At 41.3% G+C, this 6,189-nt stretch overlaps 1 long non-coding RNA gene across 1 annotated transcript; it reads right to left on the reverse strand.

Moving 5' to 3' along the window:
• Positions 1-106: 106 nt before the first annotated feature.
• LOC139545981 (uncharacterized) lies at positions 107-2,785 on the reverse strand. The gene is made up of 3 exons (XR_011669171.1): positions 2,544-2,785; positions 945-1,234; positions 107-470 (listed from the first exon to the last, which is right to left on the reverse strand). It is a non-coding gene; the product is annotated as an uncharacterized lncRNA (long non-coding RNA).
• Positions 2,786-6,189: the final 3,404 nt, after the last annotated feature.

Raw genomic sequence — 6,189 nt, forward strand, 5'->3', positions numbered from 1 at the left:
TTCCTTCATCTGCATCGATCTGAGAAACACAGGATAGGTGTAGCATTTAATCAAATGAGACACTTAATTTCAACCAGTAGAGAATGTGAAACGCTTTATTGAAAGAAGTTAATTATCCAAGTGTTATGAATACATAATAGATGTATTATAATTGTAATTTTATAAATACAAGTTCAATCTGTACTTCAATGCACATCTGGTGTGCATTATAAAAACAGGAAGAAAGAGGTGGCGAGAGAGGTGTAAAAGAGAATGGGAAAGAGGTAACAGAGGATCAGGGAAGACAGCATATGATTAATGAATCACAGTGCTACCCTAATATTCTCTGTTCATCATAATTACATAATGGTGTCTCTAGTGGTGTCTCCTAACCAGCCTTGGGCTCCCAGTCAGCCCAAAGGTTATCTTAATAGCGGGTGAGTTGGCAATGACTGGACTCAGGGTTGGCATCCTCTCACATCAAGACATACCTGCAGACGAGAGACAGATGGAGACAGAGAGCATGTTTAAGCCTTGTTTTTAAAAAAAATATTCTGCCTGTCATCAATCATCAGGAGGTGAAATGCAAAGCTGACCTTGGATCATTAATTCTGGGACTACATATATCTGTATTTCAATGTAAAGCATCTCTATACTTCCTGTTGACCTGACCAAGGTCAACACCTGGGTGGACTTAAAATAGCCTGTTTTGTTTTGTACAGATATCACATCCTTACCTAAACAGAACCCTCACCTGAGATGTAGAAGTCAAAGGGAGAGAAACTGAAAATTGAATAAATGCAGTTGACATAGCTAAGTAAATGGAAGAATACTCTTATTACAATGTGGGTGGCTCTTAAAAAAATAGCCTTTGGTTGTGCAAAGTGTAGTCTATGGTGTTGCCAGGGAACAGCACCCTCATCGAAGTAGTATCAAATCAAATTTATTTATATAGCCCTTCTTACATCAGCTGATATCTCAAAGTGCTGTACAGAAACCCAAGTACAGAAAGAAGTAGGAGGTAAAGATCTCCTGCACACAGATTGCCTCTCTTGCTGTGTTGTTGGACCCCATCCTTGAAACATCCTGCAGAGCAGCAGACTTCTCCTCTGGCACATGGCAGCGAGCTGTATATCCCCTCCTGGACCTTGTGTCCATCCTCATGAAGTTATGCAGGACACAGGAAGACTTCACACGCCTGAATTCCCCCAAGAGGCAGTCCCAGATGGCTCTGGTCACCCAACCTTGCAGTGCCCTACACGGTAAATGTAGGCAATCGTTTTGAAAAAATATCTAGTTACAAGGCATCTGTAGTGTAGTAACCTGGTATATTTATGTTTACCAATAGATGGCAGTATTGACTCAAGACGGGGGTTTGCTTTGCGTTATCCGTAGCCGTTTTCTTTGCCATATAACCATGCTCGAGAAAGCCTCAGCAAGTTTATGCCAGGTGCATTAGGGTATGTTATTCTAAGTTACCATTAAATACTCTATTAAACACTAAACCATCAATCTAAGAAGCCTCTTGAGATACTAGATATTTGGCGACGAGGATGTCTGCGTTGGATTTGTTTTCCACGAACTCAACTGAGTGTTTAGCGTGCGACGCTGGATGTGCGACTCAAGTGAGTGGTGGAAGATTCTGAAGGATTGATTCCTTGGATACGGGTAGGACAAATTATTGACTGTGAGGGGAGAGATAATCGGAAAAGATGGCTTTGGCAACAATAGGCTCGCTACCACCATTTGATCCAAAGAAAATCAGGAATGGGAGGAGTACTGTAAAATAATGAAACATTTATTTGCTGCTAAGATAATAACTCTTGCCGTTATACAGAAATCCATACTGTACGCGTTGTCGGTGCACAAACATACAGCTTAATGAGAAACCTGTTGGGCCCAGATAAACCAGGAGAAAAGTCATTCATAGATCTAGTCGACCTATTAAAATATCTCTTCAACCTCAAACCCAGTTAAATAGTGCCACGATTAAAGTTTGATTCACGCATGAGAAAACCTACCAAATCAGAGGGGGAATATGTGGCTGAGTTGAGAACTAGCACTGGACTGTAACTATGTGAATACATTATCGCAAATGCTACGCGATCGGCTGGTGTGTGGGATTAATGATGACAGGATACATATGCTTGTTATCAGAGCCTAATCTCACGTTTGAGAATGGACTCAAACTGGCCCAGGCCATGGAGTCCACGAATAGAAATGCACTGGATTATTCAGACAAGGGGCGCAACTGCATGCCATACAGTAAAGGAGAGTAGCTCTGAGCGCGCTGAATTTCAAAGAGGGGAAACAGCGGGGCAGCAGGTCCAGCGCGCTATCGACTGTGCCGCAAAAGCATGCTTGAGCGGCAGTGTCGATATCCGCGATTATAAACCCAGGGTCGTTAGCCAATAGAGGGTGGGTATAATTTGTGGAACGTTCCAAGAGGAATCTGTTCCAAAAACTTAAATAAGGTCCCCAACAAACAACTCATACAAAATTGTATAGCGGCGGAATAAGATACCGAGTAGGGAGTGGGCTATGTAATTAAGTTTTTCACTCACCACGTTTATTCCGAAAAATGTCTGTCTTCATTCTGGGAGCCTCCACCATTTCTCTTTCGTTGTTTTAGTTATTATTTCCAGTGTGTCTGCATTCGCCGGTGAACTCTACTGCGCCTCAATTAGGCTATCGATATGGTTAACATGTAATTTAACTAATGACTGTTAGCTCCAATATTTTATGAGCTTGGTGGCTTGTACACAGTTCTTACAGATGATACAGCCTACTCGTAATACAGAAACAGTGTAATGAAACAGGCAGGGAGCAGGTCGAGCCCTCGACCTTCTGTTCTAGCTCGAAGTCCAGCGCGCTATCGACTGTGCCGCAAAAGCATGCTTGAGCGGCAGTGTCGATATCCGCGATTATAAACCCAGGGTCGTTACACTACTCCTTCCATTCAAAGAGCGCGTCCTCGCGCTAGCTTTAGACTCAACGTCTCATAGGAACGCGCTCACCGGCCAAGTACACGCACTGTCGTGGATGCAAGGTTCGATCACTTCTGACACCAATGTAATGAAACAGGCAGGTAGCAGGTCTTGAACCCTCGATCTTCTAGCCCGAAGTCCAGCGCGCTATCGACTGCGCGAAGTTAACTTGGCTCAATTACCAGACAGTTAATCAGATAAGAGAGATCGGTTCCCAATTTAGCCTAACATTATGTTTACATCTGTGCTAGTAATAAGGCTGGTAGTTGATTTGTAAGGTACAGTTATGATAATGGGGATTTGTAATTAAGATTGAGATTGGATTAGAATATGGGTAATTGGATGGTTAAATATAACCATAGACTGTCTTATTTTTGCATAGGGCCAACTAAACATGAAAAGAAAGGGAAAGATAGACTTATTTTTAAAGAAGGACCCAGTCTACCACCAGCAGGTCAGAGCTTCTACCAGGCAGTCAGTCACATGCCCAGTTCAGAATTTTAGTTTAGCTTCAGTTTGTAATAGATGATTTTGTCAGATTAAGCCTCATGTCTCAGCCTCCAGTATTTATGCTGCAGTAGTTTGTGTCGGGGGGCTAGGGTCAGTCTGTTATATCTGGAGTATCTCTCCTGTCTTATCCAGTGTCCTGTGTGAATTTAAGTATGCTTTCTCTCTTTCTGTCTTTCTCTCTCTCGGAGGACCTGAGCCCTTAGGACCATGCCTCAGGACTACCTGGCATGATGACTCCTTGCTGTCCCCAGTCCACCTGGCCGTGCTGCTGCTCCAGTTTCAACTGTTCTGCCTGCGGCCATGGAACCCTGTCCTGTTCAGCGGACGTGCTACCTTTCCCAGACCTGCTGTTTTCAACTCTCTAGAGACAGCAGGAGCTGTAGAGATACTCTCAATGATCGGCTATGAAAAGCCAACTGACATTTACTCCTGAGGTGCTGACTTGTTGCACCCTCGACAACTACTGTGATTATTATTATTTGACCATACTGGTCAATTATGAACATTTGAACATCTTGGCCATGTTCTGTTATAATCTCCATCCGGCACAGCCAGAAGAGGACTGGCCACCCCTCATAGCCTGGTTCCTCTCTAGGTTTCTTCCTAGGTTTTGGCCTTTCTAGGGAGTATTTCCTAGCCGCTGTTTTGGGGTTTTAGGCTGGGTTTCTGTACAGCACTTTGAGATATCAGCTGATCTAAGAAGGGCTATATAAATACGTTTGATTTAATTTGATTTTAAAATGTTGGTTGTTGATTCAAGTGTGTTCTTGTTTTGATGGCTGTGGAATTTTATTGTGATTATACCCTAATTGTTCTTGTGTTATTTTAATGTAATAGATGTATCAAGGGATGACACAGAGACCTCTGGCTCTGAGCAAGACAGTGAGCCAGAGCTGCCAGGAGATTTCATCGAGCCCCTTCCAACTGCATCAAGCACCAGATATGCTGTTCCAAAAGGACCCACTGGTAGGCCAGTCCTATACTTTAATCTACACATTTTAGTTAGCAGCTGTTAGTATCTAATCTTGTTATACTTGTTATACCTTAATTATACTTTTCAATAGGGATATGACACATTATTTAATGTGTATTTCAGACATTTCAAGATCCAGAGAAGAGGGTCCTGTACAGCAGTGTTTGAAAACATTTCCCAGAACTCAGTATGTTAAACTAATTTAAATGTTGAAAGATAATGATTAAATAATTCCCACTGAAACCTTATAACTGTATGAAATTGATTAGAATCATACATTTATTATCTGATGGGTTTGTTTAGGTTTAGTCAGTAAAAGTATAATTAATGAGGTGTTTAGTTTTAGTCAGAATTAGGGTAAAACAATATAAACTGTGCAATATGTCTCTAAAGTGTCTTAAACACAGACTGTCTGAGCAAGATTCGGTGCCGACCTTGGCTAGGGGCCACTGAGAGATTTGGGAAAGGACAGGGAGTGATTCTCACGGTCCCTAATCTTTGTCGGCTGGGTAGCAGGACAGTGTGTGCGTAGGATACCTACTGTTGTGTGAAAATGTATGTGTGTATGAACTCTGTTTGTGTGCAAGAGTATGTGCGTAAGGAGCTAGTATAAAATTAATGGTTTTGTACAACTAACCAGCGCTCTCGTAAATAAACTTTCTGACTATCGTAGCTGGGCCTCCGTCTGTTTCATTCAACCAGTTTCTTACAAATCCTGGGTTTCAGACTGAGTAGTTCATTAAATTGGGTTTATGAACATTGAGAACATAATTCTCGTAACAGTATGGTACTAGGAAAAGGGCTTTCAACAGCTCCTGGTATAAGGACAATTCATGGCTTGAATATTCTGTAACTCAAGATTCAACTTATTGTTTCGCCTGTAGGCATTTTTCTCTGCCTTCACATCACAGTCAGGTTTTTGTAACTGGAAAAAAGGCGCTGTTTAAAGATTCGGGGTTTAATCTCCATTTGAAGACAGAGCATCATATCAATGCTATGCATGCTTGGAATCAGCATAAAAGGGCTATTGACAGCAACTCATCGATGTTAGATGTCATAAATGAAGACCGGAAAAATTTACATATATTAAAACAATTGCAGATGTGCTCCTATTAACTGCCACTCAAAATATAATGCAGAGAGGTAATCAAGAGTCTGATGACTCTCACAACAAATGTAATTTTTTGACAAACTTAGAAGAAATAGCAAAGCATGACCCTCTCATAGAGAAAAGGATGAATGCATGTGGCAATCCTAAGTAATTAATTACTAATTAAGCAGCAGCAGCTGAAAAGATGAGCTCCTACAAATATTGAAATTTAAATGTTTTTTTAGAGTAAAGTACATCGAAAAAAAAATCAAAAGAAAACTGCAAACTGAATAGGAGACCAAACAAGCAGCAAACAAAGAAGAAAGGCTTTTGAAAAAGTAACAATTTTTCATAAAATTATACCGTTTTCTTAGCTAGCTAAGTTGTTTACCTGTTGCTAGGCAGTTGCTAGGGACATTCCTGAAAGAAGCTAGCTAGCTAACAAGGAGTGTCTAGTTGGCAGAAGAGAAGAAGGGACAAAGAAGGGACAAAGTGGGACAAAATAAGGACAGAAGAAAAGGGAAAGGGGACATTAAGGTGAAGCAGTCCTCTAAAGACACAAAAGACAATAATACAAGAAACAACACTTCTATTGCCTCTCCCTCTACGATACGCACTTCCGGTTTGGTTTGGAGTGAGTAGTTGCATTC

The sequence above is a fragment of the Salvelinus alpinus genome, chromosome 19 (assembly GCF_045679555.1).
Source record: "Salvelinus alpinus chromosome 19, SLU_Salpinus.1, whole genome shotgun sequence".
Taxonomy (NCBI): domain Eukaryota; kingdom Metazoa; phylum Chordata; class Actinopteri; order Salmoniformes; family Salmonidae; genus Salvelinus; species Salvelinus alpinus.